We start from the raw sequence: 14,456 nt of genomic DNA, 5'->3' as shown, positions 1-14,456 counted from the left end.
ACGAAATAATACGTATAAAAAACAGCTTTTCAGTAATTTCGTCCATGATTGAGAATCCTGAATCGAGGGTTGGTGAGAGGTGCTTAGCGTACCGTGTGAAAATGTTTTGTTTGTATCTTTTTTTTACATGTAACGGTGAGTGTTCATCGTCGCCCGGTGATAGCCTCTACGCGGGCCGATGGGAAAGCTTTTTTCACCTGAATCTCATCCAGAATCGCACAATGGGGGACAATTAAAATGCCTTCTCGGTGCCAGACACCTCCGCCGTGGAGGATAAAACTGAAAATGAAGTGAATATAAAATAAAGCTTTTCATAAGTTTTCGCCTTTGCGGAAAGTTTCACGCGGGTGTGTTTTGGTGTTTTTTTTTGCGTTTGTGCAATTAATTTACAGACTATTGAATAACCGAACCATTGGGGGTTTTTGCGGGGAAAAGTTGTTGTTTGATAGGTTGTTTTAATGTTTTTAAAAGGCCGTTTGTTTGAAGAAAAAATTAATTTGAACTTGATTTCTATGAAATTAAAAACATAATCTAACCGAGTCAGCCCGGGATAAGGCTCACAGCGACTGTTGGGAGGAAATGCCTTTCAGTGCAGAAACAATTATACAAATATCAATACGCCATGGCTGTTCCTAAATAAATCGTAATATTAAAAACATAAACTAATGTATGAGCTTATGTTTATCCTAATTTTTAATCAAGTGTGCAATATTATTATCTCAGCAAGGCTACTGCGATTTGAACAATGCAATCACTTTCAACATTAACGTTATTGTCAGCATAGTATACTCTGTTCGGTTATCTAATTCGCGCGCTTCTTCCCACTTGACTTTAAAACTTTAAAGAGCAACTTCATCTACAAGATAGCGTTAACCTTGACCTTCCTCAGGCGGTTCGTTATCGAACTTATCCGCGACTCGGTCAGTGCGTAGTACTTGAAACTGGACAGTAGATTCGCTACAGCGTTAAGTGTATCGCTATTCTCGAGGCAGGGAAACACCAGATGGTTTAAGCGCCGGTAGGATTTAACGGTATTATTTATGGAGTGCGTCGGTTTGGTACGTGTCTATAATGGTGTGCCATTCGGTTTTTTGTCCTGTTGCAAATTCCCATGTTGCTGTAGGGTTTTTTGTTTGTTTTACGAATATAAAATAATACCGGATTATTTTTACCATAACGCCACAACTTCCATCTTTCTTTAACCCGGGGATTTGGGTATGTTCATTTTCCGTTCTTAAACCGATTAAGGGCTGACAGTGCGTGGAGAAATTGATTATACCGGTGTATGCAACGGTTATTCCAAGTTCACAATATAGAGTGACGCACATAAAAGGAAAAATTTTCTATCCTGGATGAAGGTTGAAATATGATTCCTCTTTTTGGGATGCAATTAACCTTTCAGACGGTGACGGTTCAGAGAGGAGGTTTTCCTATCTATAGCCTTCTAGCGGCACAATTTATCATGGAGGATAAAAATAATTCAACTAAGAAACTGTTCCAACAAAGTCTCCTTTTCTTTAATCTTATTTTTTTACGGTTGTTGATAAATACGATTGATGAAGTTTGACGCAAATTTGATTTTGCGGCGCGCAATTAAGAGCATGCAAAATAAAATCAACGTTGATGGGGTAGCTGTTGAGGATTTTTTGTTTGTTTTTAAGTCATAACCTTGTTATGCTCGATAAATGATGGTTTGGTCGAAAATATGAAAAAATATGTAGTAACCTTTTTTGCCGAAATTTTGGATGCGTGGTTCTCTTTCTCCTATTGGTTCTCATATATTGTTTACTTTCCACAGGTAGGAGAACAATTTTTCATTTGCAATTATTAACGGTTCGATCGAACGAAGCGAAAACACACCATAAATCATACCGAGCGGGAGGAATATAAATTTGTGGATCGATCTACCCTATCGGGGATTTTTATTGTGATAAATCACGTTCGATCATTCCTCGGACAGCGACATTTGTAAGATTCCGCTATGGTGTGTTTTGCAACACGCCTAAACGGTGTGGGAAAATCTGTTTCGAAAGACACACGCCGTGGGGGCTTTCGTTATTTGCATCATCTGTCTGGCAATGTGCCGATTCTATTGGTTGGTTTATTTTTCAACCGTCAATGGTGTAGCACATTGTTTGCAGCTTGCATGGTTATGCATACAGGTCTGTAGCTAAGCTGACGCGCCGAGGAAAAACAGGAAGAAATACGCCATTCCAGAAGGGAATTGCTGTTGTGTGCTGTTGAGCCGGTGTCTCCTGCGGATCGCATGCGATGTGGTAAACTTCATCTGCCGGCTCATTAGCAAGGTAAACGTTTGACGAGAGGTCTTCCTTCAATGGCACATTCGCACGAAACGTCTCTTGGGAGCAGCTGGAACCGATCTCGGTCTTTCATTCACATTTCGTGTGCCCTCAATGATGGAGTGATCTATGTATTTCCTGTGAAGATCTGACTGATGATTGATTGAGTATTGGACAGCGATAAGCGGGAATTGGACATTTGGGAAAATGTTTTGTCGTTTCTATACTGAAAGTAAGCACCAACAGCTTAAAATAGACATAAACGAATACGACGAGTTGATGATTGCGAAGGCGAATAATGTCAAGTGACGGCAGGAATCAATGCTTAGCGCATACAGGAGATAGCAATTTCGCTAGAAATTCCCGGTCTTAAACATCCTATCTTGAAACCCAACAAACACTTATCTCTTTAACAGGCGTGCAATTTTCAATACGGAAATTGAATATATTTACAAAACTGCTTTGCTTGCAATCACGTCGAGCAGCTCGTTGGCCGACCAGTAACGACACCAACTCCTTTCATATCCTCCTGGTCCCGCGTCACTATCGGAACTGTATTTCCGTGTACGGTGCAATGTTTGCAATAAAAATGTTAATCCCTTTCCCTGCTTATCGGGCTACATTACAGCGAACCATCTGGTCAACCCGAATGGTAAACATTTGGGATTACATTCGTAGTAACGCCTTGTAAATAGCGCAACCGTGATTTCGGGAGGAGTGTGTGCTCTTGTGTGGGAGGCTTGCGAGGAGTACAAAAAGGGACGTTGTCGATTGGAGAGGAAAAAAGGTTAATGTTTACACGCTGAACCTGCTCACACCGAGAAAGTGAGCACATTTCTTCGATAACGAAAGTGCGAACAATTCGGACGATGGGGCGTCTCCACCAGGATCGCTTGCGGAACGCGCAAATAAATATGTGGAAAGGAACGCACCGGAACATCCACCGGAAGTGAGCGAATATCGAATATTGAAGTAAGTGGAGGGATTTCTCGTATTGGATCAAACAAGATTTAAAAAATGCACGGCAAGCTGTAGCATTATTGAATTCAACTAGCTAGAAGGATATGTTTACTAAGCAGCCACCTTTTGGTGGTTGCAATACATGCGTTACGGCAACCGATCCTTGCGAAAGCTTAAGTCTGAAGTCTCCCTGATGTAGTCATCCATACATATTAAATCTATCAGCTACAGATTTCTGGAAATATTCAGGGGCAATGCTGCTAATTGCGTAAAGGTAAAGGTACACCCTTCCGGAGCGTTTTGTAATTAACACCTCGCAGCTCACACGAGGTACTGATGTCTGATAGTGATCAGGAGCTGTACAATGAAAATGAAGGAATCATGTTGGCATGTCACCGATAAAACTCACACGCAAGCATATTGTATCCAAGGGCTTGGTTTAGGGCAGTGAAAAAAAGTTCACACGAAATGAATCAGTGTAAGAAAGGTTCCTGCCAACCGCTATAATAGTAATTGAGCAAATATGTACCGAACATTTTAACACACAACACGGTATCGAACCGGAAGGAATGTCTGTTGAGAGGCGAGTCTTTATTTTAACGTTTTAAAAGGTTCACAACTACGCCACTGGCAACAAGGTATGACAGCCGGTACACTGCAAACAAATTACTACCTACGCTCACCTGTTACTAACGCATGTACGTTGACATTTGCAGCGCTGTTGGGTAGGGCACTGTTGTGGAGTTTCTTTTTTTTTATTATTTTCCTTTATCCAAACCTCTGCTAAATTGCAGGTAAATGGAATATTACGAAACCAATTAGAACGTCACTGAATTCCTCCTCGCACACACCGCGCGTTAACACGTGTGAACGAGGAGACGAGAAAAAGGAGCAGAAAAATCCATCCGGAAATGTGTACTCCCGCTTTCAACGTGATCGTCGTCAGTCGTCAGTCGAGCTGAATGGATGCCCGGCCGCAAAATGTGCGCGGTAACCATTGTAAATGATACATTACCGTGTGCCACCGACAACTTGTGATGTTTACCGGAGGCCGGGGTTTGGTTTTACGGTTGGGGTGTAAATTTTTCGTGTAAACAACGACCGTTAGTGTACGGTCGTTGCCGTATGGGTTTGGCCGGGGGATGAGTATTCATCATTCTCACCCTTCCCCTCATGGCGGGGGTCATCGGTGTGAGTCAGGAGGCCAGAGTGTCTGCTCCCGTTATTCGTGCCCGGTTACACAACGGAAGTGGAAAGTGTTTCCACCGTGGCCCCGGTAATGGGTCCGCGAGGTCACGAAACTCAAATGTTACGTCGTGGTAATTTGAATAATTACCGTCGTATCTGAACCCAAGTTTACGGCAAGAGCTGATGTTGTTGAATTGAATTATCTTCCGAAGCGATACGATATACGAACCGTGAATAAAGTTCATGGTTCGTTTTCCCTTTTACAATGTATTGTTGTTAGCTCGCCTTTCGAGACGAGGCTCAAATTCCCTCAAAAGCATTACGATAAGAAATGATTTCGAAGGAAAAACAAACCATGTTATATCAATCACAAAACAATGAAATAAATTCAAAATTGATCTCAATTACGCGTATAAACAATTTCTGTCGTTACATCGTAGTCTGATTCCGCATGCCTGAAAGTTGTCTGAATACGTGACATAGACACTAACCGGAAAAGGAATGAAACCCGATGGATGCACAACGTCGTTTCTGATGCATCCAAATAAAAACAACTTGTCAGTGCAACATGGCACTTTGTTATTACTTTCTCATCTATTGCCGTTTCGAATCCGTGACCTGGAATGTGTTTTCAAATCACTATCACTATGTCCAACATCAGGAGGGTGGTAAATGAATAAAACTAGAAGAGTGGAAACACATTACAGGGTACTTTCTCTGCACAATACTCGCTGCGCTGGGTTTGAAAACATGGAAGCTTTGGATCGGATTTGTAGGGATGCTGTATTGTACAATTTGTGTTAAGAAATTGTTCCGATTTGCTTTGATCGTTTCGAAACCTCTTGTAGGAAATAGTGTTCACTCTCGGAAGAGCTATTCAATTCCAATGTGACGTAATCCTTTGTGTTGCAAGCTCATCTTTGCTGCGAATGTTACGTACCACGCGAACGACACATGATCGTTAATCCAACTCGAATTCGATTGAACTCCCGAAGAGAGTTTCGAACTCGACAGAACAGAGCTTTGATGGAAATAGCAAATTTGAGCTATACAAAGACGCAAATCATTGAAAAGATTGATAAAACCCTTTAATATTGGTATAAAAATGATAATAATCTCAGTAAGTTATATGACAAATATTATACAACCTACAAATATTATATTGGCAAGTAATATGAAAGTATATTTAGAACGTGTAATATTTATATATTACGTTTCATCAAAGAAGCCAAATATTTTTTCCCTTTTTTAATTAAAAAAATCTCATCCTTCCAGTATGTTGCGCGTCTTTTACAACGTCCCCCATGATGAAATTCAACCCCATATTCCAAACCTCGTGTGAAAAAGGCCCCAATAAAGAGATTGAGTAACCGATCAGCAAGGATGATAGTTTACTGGACATTTCCCACGCGTGTCAAATCCGTCCCAAAATGAAGGTCCGATGAAGGCCTGTTAGAGGAGGGCCGAGCAAACGAAGGAAATATGAATTTTCACGCATCTTCCTTTCTCTTTACGGGCTTTACTCTGCTGTGGCGCTGAGGGTGAGCTTAACGAACAGTTTCGCCTTTCAATTCCTTTACCGATCATGGTACCCCCGAAAGGAGTCTGGTTTGGGACGTTTGGGTCTGGAAAAAAAGGGGTTTCCATTTTCCCTTCAGTCGTCTCTCTTTCTCTCTCCAACCCTGGTGGAGGGACTTTGAATGGATGTGATAGTAAAATATCCTGCCAGCGAACTTGATCACTGCTAATACTGGCCCAGAGTGTTCACCGATTTCTGCTTGAAACGTTGGCTGGAAAACGGATCCTTCGAGATGCGCTCCACTGGAAAGAATGAGGATGAGATGTGAGCAGGCAGGGTCCTGGGCAGACTTATCATTCAAGGCAGCATTCGCTCGATGCTGCTGCTGCTGCTGCCGTCGTAAAACCGGGAACGGAAACATCACACCAACAACTACACCATCCTATTACGGAGTCAATGCGATTATACGATGCCGAGCGCAGTCTTCGCTCTTCTCATTTGCCTTCTCTTAGAGGGCCGACAGAAACGTACGTCCTTTTTTTCCAGTGTTTGCTTCGGTTTGAAAATCGATCATATTCCCTTTTCCCGTCGAGTCCGGGGTAGTCGGTGTCGTAAAGTAAAGAAAAAAGCCACTGGCCACCTCGAACGCGTTGTGGGAAGCAGAAAAAAAGCTCCAAAAGGATGCGGCAGACAATGGAGCCGCAGCGTATCATCATAATAAATATAAAATTTGATTTAACATCCATCGAATGGCCACCGACGAAAGCAGACTCAGTGAGGAGTCACTGCTTCTTCCTGGAAATCGTCCTTTCTGATACCTCTTTGCCAGATCAAGGAGGTGTTCCATTTCGATGAAGGTGGTCATAAAAAAATGGTGGGCAAGAAGCACGCCTTTAAAATCACCCCCAAAATGAGTGTAGTGTTCAAACAATTGGTTTACGGCAGTTTAATGGCAATAAGGTGTGGCGATGGCATACAGGGATGCTTTTATGGGTTCTGGCTGAGCACTTTCCGATGTTTTGGGGAACGATCCAAATTCTTCTGCAGTGATTTCCAGGGAGGATACGTTTATATCTAGCACACCAAATTTAGGAACGTTGCCGTCAGCGTGTTTGATTTTATGATTTGAAAGAAACGGCAAATAAAAATGTCTGCAGCAACTGTTGATTGTTAATCTACGCGTACCAAAATTATGCGCGCTAATTGAAATGTGCTTCTCATCGTTTGACTAAACTTGACTCTCTCATTCGTGGTCCAATTTGCTGTGCAATAGTACCAGCGGACAATTGCTGGGATTAGCAATAATATAATACACAGCATTTATCGCGTACCACGTAACAGGGACGTTTTTTTTTATCGAGATAGGAAAGCTTTTTTCACCATCATTTACTGGCTATTAGCGCCCATTTGTAGCAAACTCGCACTCAGCATTTATCCTGATGACTGGCGGCTAATTATAATAAACTCGCTTCTTATCGCGATTTCCGAAAAACCGTACGTTCGTAATGGTCGGAAATGAAGCCGGGAAAAAGCGATTACCAAAACATTCCGCATTCGGTATGCCCTTTTTTATCGCTCGGAGTAATCGGATTTTTATTTCACGACCGAATCGCTCCGATTTGATTAACCTGTGAGTGGAATTCCGTTAGCTGGTGCCGTTCAGTTTGGGTTTTAAAAATATCCGCCTTCTAGGAGCGCGTGTTCTGAAGCACACTCACCAGTTGGTTCCGGTTGCGTATTTTATCCGCTCGATACAGGTGAGCTTTGATATGAAATAACTCACCTTCATAAAGTGCCTTGCTGTGACGCAATTATTGTTGAGAGCTTTCAGAAAAATAGACATTCCTTACCGACGGTACCTGATTGATCTATTTTTGTTATCCAACATTTTGTGATTGAACAACAACTGCATGAACCGATTCGTCTGGCTCAAATCAGTATTGATTTTCCTGCTAACTACTCGAACACCAGCACCAGCAGTCATGTCTTGCTCAGAGTGCATTCGTTGACATCGTTTTTTAGATGATCTGCAAAAAATCTCTCGTTCCCTAAAGTTCAATGTTAAAATATGCTTCTGCGGTATCTCGCGTGCTCTTTGTGCGGGATAATACAAACCACGATTGAAGCCACGGATATGCGGTCGTTTAACGGAAAGCAAGATTGCTACCAGATTTCAGCGCACATGCTGCAGCAACCAGAAGCCACTATACCGCAGACAAGTGGTTATAAATCAATATACTTGCTCATGCATCGAATCGTATGTGTTGGAGGCTGGCATTTCAGCTGCTTGGAGGATCTCTCAACTGCATTGCATATCCATACTCGTTCGGCACTTGCTGCGGTTCGTAGGGGTTGAGTACCGCTGCCTACCGAAAGCTTAACTCGATTTATGGCTGCGCTATTAATCACATTTAAAATCAGTCATTCCGAGCCGCTCCAAATGCGACCGATTGATGGCGTTTAGTGGAGTGATAAATTCGTTCCGATTTCCACCAGCCACCGGTCGGTTCGATAATGGGAGATGATCAATCGCCATGTGGAAAGGGATAGATATGACGCACGGGCGCTGGCTTTTGATCATACTCTATCAGAAATTCCTCCCTTTTTCGGGTCCATTCCGGAGGCCGTTGAGCCGGTGTAGCGTAAAATTAAATAAAAATCAACTCTTTGAAGATAGTTGCGCGTGGTCGAGATGATGAAGGTCCGCAGTCCCACACGTGCTCCTTGTTTGAATTGCCGCGCACGAGAGCTTTTCACTTCTGCTCGATAACTCGAACGGCATCGATTGGTATGTGAAGGGTTGTGCTTATGGAGCATAATTTGACTGTAATTTAGATCGACATTTGATCTTTTGATTTGGTCTGAAAAATTATGAAACACCAGGCGCCTCCATTGCGTTACTATGCATACCAGTCGCCTCGATGGCAAAAAAGCATATACATGTAAAATTGCATGGAAGTATTTAAAAATTAAAAAAAGTTATTTTAAGGGCTTATTTATTGACATTTTCTGCAGTAGAAAATATAATAGAGCAAAATTATCAAGCGTTTCCATTAAGTTTTCAACCACACCAGGCGCCTCCATTACAAGAAAACATGTTCATAGAAAACTACATGGAAGTATTCAAAAATCTACAAAAATACTCTTGTATACCATGGGCTTATTTATTAATATTTTCACCAGTACTAAGTTGATTGGGAAAAAAAGTTTTTCTGCATTTCGTGTCAATAATAATAATCAGACTCAATCCAATAAATGTAAACGAAAAGCCCGTTAGGCTGAGCAAAAACTCGCCTCAAGCTTTTCCCGTTAATCCTATCGCTGCCAGATCGTAGAACAGAACGATGAAAGAACAGAGTTATGGGCGACGCGTTTCGTACGATTCCCTTTATCTCGCTGAACGCGACAACCACCGAAAAAGACAACATATCGCTTACACGGCGCTGCCAGCTGGAGATAAGGAAATGGTTTAAATTATGGCTTACTGGGTATTATCATCCTGGTCGATGAAACCACGGCATGAATAGAAACCCGTCTGTCAACGGGGCATCTGGAGGAGTCGCAATCATTAATTTCTTTGCCACCATAAAGCAACCAGATGGGTCGGGAGGTGCGTAATGTTTGATCACTTTATGTTTCTCAGAAATAAAACGCACCCTAAAAAAACATAATCCCAAGCAAAAAGCATTTTGTCCTTCTTCAAGAGTGGCAAGCAATCACTTTAATGTACGATACCGATGCCTAGACCTTCCCATTGAAGGACGCTGATGTGGAGAGCTACATTGTGCCTTGGTTCGATTTGCATCTTCTGTTTGCATAGCTTGTTTCTGTTGGTTCTTGCGAGATTGAATTCGGGTCACAACAACACAACCAGCGTCATTAACGAGATGGCTTTTGAGCATGGGCTTTTTAATTAATGCTAACCAGCAATCAACTCCAAAACGGAAGGTGCTGGGAAAGTAATTTTGCAAGAAAATCGCGAACATCTACAATCAACCCTGCTTACCATTAGGGATTGCATTTTTGATATGTTGTTTTTGCGAAAGAAAAATGAGATAAAAATAGGAATTCAACAGCATATGAATGTACTACAAGAGAACGAGATACGCTGTTGAATTAAATCAACGAAATGTGTGTCTGGAGATGTGCAATTAAGTAAACGGACCAATAAAATTAACACGCGAGCAATAAATCGTTTTAACTACGACTGCTAAGCCTATAGATGAAAAACACTGAATTATCATTGGCGTAATTGATGAAATATTTCTAAAATTGCCTGCAAATGAATTCTCGTAGGAGAATCTCCACCCCATAGGAAGGTTCTGTTGGCCCTAGCTTTGTGCTCTTTGGTTCATGACCCACGTTCCTGTAACAGACGAACTGGTTTCATCGCTATCCAACCCTGCAATAAAACCGTTTACTTCGAGCTCCGGTACCCATAAAACACGCATCCACCCAGCCCCATAGCGTGCCGTCGGAAATAAATGCCATGATTTATGATGCATGCCGTCATTAACATGATGCGCTTCCTGCACCTCGCTCGATCCACCACCGGGTGTTCTAATTGCGATGATTGGCCGGGGCGTTTGATTATCGCTCATTGCGGAAAGGTTCCTCATCACGCCGAACGAGCTGTTGATTAGAAATCATGACCATGGTGGTCACAAAAGCGTGACAAATGATGTGCCACGTCGGAAGTGGGTCGGTGGGATCACTTCGGCACTTCCAGGCCCACGCAATCGCGCCTGGAAAATGCGCAAGAAGTGACGGTTCCGGGGCACTTTCCGGAAGAAGCGTGGGTGGGAGTTGGAATTAGTTTCACATCACTTTTAGTGGAACGATTTACGATGACCTCCCTCTTTTAATTTACCTTCTCCCGGCATTTCCTCTGAGGATGAGTGTACATTGAAGCATAATTTATCCTTTTACACCCAAGAAGCTAACTGGAGCGTGACGATTTCAAACGAATCAATGAATATTGATGAACGCTGGTGAGTTGATTTTGTTTTAAAGGATATTTTGTCAATTTCGACTGCCACATTTTTGACCCACCGACGAACCTTGCGAACTTCGAACATTCTTAAAAGCCATCACCAATAATCCGCCCACACACGGGTGTACCATGAATATGATAATTAATGATTATTAAACTGCAGGGAGCGAAAAAAAAAGTGACGAACAGAAGCCTCATGGGCACGTGCAACGGAACGAAATTGGGACGTTAATAGTATTTTAATTATTTTCTCCTTCCCTTACTCGGTTCTCGCCAGCGAATCGTGCAGGCCTTCCAGCCGGTTGGGTTGCTGAAATTAAATATGTAAATATTTGACAAATGGATCGCTTGAACGACGCTTCAAGCACCCTGGAAAACAAGAGAGGGAAGGAGAAAAATGATGAATGAAAGCGATGGGTCAGCTGTAATGGCGTGTGGCTGTACTTAAAATGAAACTTGAGCCGGGATTTGGAGGCGAAGGTTCACCAAAAAACGTCGTGTAAAAGTGGCAGCAACCAATGACACAAAAAATTATCGCCACTAAAGAGGAGGGTTAAAGGTTAATCGCAAAAATGAAACCAGTGGATTTTGGAGTATAAAAGTGTCATTATTCATTATTTAGTTGTTTTGTTTCAATAAATTCTCGCTTTGAGTCCACGTCTGTAAAATTTCTGTTACATTAGACAGACGAAGCAGACGATTAGGATTGGGATAAGGCTAGAAATGAGCGACAATGTCCGTTATTTTTTTAAACTAAGTTTGTTCATTAGGAGTAGGCTTTACGGCCATTGATTGGATTGGATGAAGATCCAGACTTCCTTCAAAGCTCTATCGGATTGATTTGTTTCTATCTTTTTAAAGCTACTTACTGCCCAAATTCCATATCAGATGCCAGTATGCCGGAGCACTTGACGTCGTATTCGAAATAAGTCAAATTCCAAGTGCAGCGTCGTTTCAGTAGGCTTCTCTTACAAAATGGCCTTTAAGTGTTGGTAAACACGCTGCCGAATTCCTGACCGTCGATGGCTTCGTTGTGTTTAACGACTTCATCTATGCGCCAGTCAGAATTCATAGCACGCTGCCCCGAGGACGTTCTGATGATATTATTAAATTCCCAGAGCGTTCACTAAGGTGCTAAGCCTTGTTCATCAGGCAACGGATTGATAATCTCTTGAAGTCCCAAGAAGAGGAAGTTCAAGATTAATGATCAAATCGTAGATATTGCTCGAAAGCCATCGTTGTGAAGAACGACGTGGAATCCATCATGATGCCTTCATGCCCGGCACTCGATTATGGACCAATGAAGCAACGTACAATCTTTAAATCCTTGGGGAACCATTGTTTGCGACATGTTTGACGACAAAATTAAACGTCATTGCTTGCTGAGACTAATCTAGTTTTTATGAGGCTGCTGAAATGATCTACTTCCCAAAGCAGCATCCGGAAGTGAATTTTTGCTGCAGAAAAAAATCTGCCCGGTTGATGGTTCTTTCAAGGAGTAGTTCGTTCGCTACAGTCTATCCTGGAATCCCATATTGAAAGAGGCCCGTGGTAGTGATTCGTTTATACGTAAAACACTAAAAGGCTCCATTAGGTGATATGACATCCGTCTTACCGTGCCATTATCATAAACTAAACTAGCCATTAGTTTTCCGGATGAATCTTAAAATAAATGTCACGAGTTCGTTCGTAAAATGTTAACATTTTCGGATCCTTCTTCGAAGTGTACTGATTTTTCGTTGTCCACTGCGTATCATTGTCTTCGCAAAACAAAATTCTATTTTACGCTCTCCCAATTAAATTAAACAAGCACACCCACGCAAATCACAATGGATCGAGTGAAAAATCAAAATTGAGCATGAGAAATAGACTCACAATATTCATTGGTAGAATAATCGTCAAACAAATAAACAAACGTCGGTGAAAGTGTGTTCCGTGAGTTGTATTTTTCTTCATCGTCATTTTTCTTCTCCCACCGGATGTGGCACTTTAAGTGAAAGCCATAAAGTAAACGCCTTGCCGCCTTGGCCATCGGTAGCGCAGGTTGGTCGAAAACAAACGATCTTTTCCCCGTGGGGCCCATTTGGGCGGCCGTTTTCACTAGCCGAGTGACTGACGGGAGTAGACGGGTGTGCAAAACAATCAAACCGGAAGTGAATTGATCAAACGGACAAAACATCCATCCTCCTCCGGCCCGACGCCGTTCCTTTGTTTGGGTGGCGATCGGTCGCTTCCAGCTGGTCGTAAAGTGTGAAGGCGTTTTCGGGTTCGACTCCCCCCGGAGCACGTTTCCGAACATTCGTTAGTAAAAGTGGCAATAAAAACGTGAAATGGTAATTAAAGGCCGCATCCGTTTGCAGGCGTAGGTCGTACCGCCTCCATTTCACGTCCGTCAGGATGTCGATGTCGACACGACGTTCAATCTGTCAACCGGATGGCTTCACCGGCGACTTCAGGAACCTGGCCATGAAAGTTGCTCAGAGGAAGATGAATGACGCAAGCTGAGAAGAGAAATGGCACTTTGCGATTGAATTTCCGTCACCATTTTCTTATCGCATCGCCAATGCGGTAAACGGGTCGAGGCAAATCGTCCATTGTTGTTCTTTAAACCCGTTCAGAGAAACGCTCTGCACACGCGGCACATTTTCCAGCCCGTGAGTTTGTTGCTTGTTTTTCTTGCCTCACCTGAAAACATTTTGATTAGTATTTTTGGGCTTTTTATGACAGTTTAACGATTGTTATAATTATTACCAACTAAAAGGGCATCATAATAAATTGTGAGCTAAAATAAATAGCAGCTATTGGGCAATGGGTCAGAAGTTTATGTGAACAAATTGTATGGGTTCCAGCTGATTGTTTTCAACGGTAGCGGTTACGATAGCTTAGTATTGTAGCAGATTCTTTCTGTTATATAGTCACAAGTTTGAGGTATTGATTGGATTCTACAACACTTGGTAGGAAAGAACTAGCAAAAAAGATTGAACTATCGTTACGTAAATATTTATGCAAAGAATTGACGTACGTGCTACATTATTGCATCGTTAGATATTTAACAAGGCTGGTTACCCTGCCATTGAAACCGTTTGTAAAGTACATGTACCATGAAATGTTATTGCGAAGCAACGAACCTTTGATCTAAGGGAAACTGTCGAACGTGCAGCTGCACTTAAGTATATACGTGACTTTACAGCGTGACCGTTTTTACGGACGTCTCAAAGATGCTGAAAGTATACTGCCTCATTCATATCAATTTAATAATGATGATCATATTAATAACATATGATCATAATCATTTGATTTGGTCAGGAACAATATTGACCAGGCACCAGGCGCCTCCATTGGGTTACCATGCGTGCCGTTCGGCTCCATGGCAAAAAAGCATGTACTGATTTTTAGGGAAATATTTAGTAATATTTTTAGCTGTAGAAAATTTAATAGTGCAAAGTTACCAGGCGCACCAGGCGCCTGAATAGCAAAAAAAATCATATTCATATAA

This window comes from Anopheles nili, chromosome 2 (genome assembly GCF_943737925.1).
Source record: "Anopheles nili chromosome 2, idAnoNiliSN_F5_01, whole genome shotgun sequence".
NCBI classification, from domain to species: domain Eukaryota; kingdom Metazoa; phylum Arthropoda; class Insecta; order Diptera; family Culicidae; genus Anopheles; species Anopheles nili.
The sequence above is the reverse complement of the archived record's forward strand: the minus strand, read 5'-3'. Positions refer to the sequence as shown.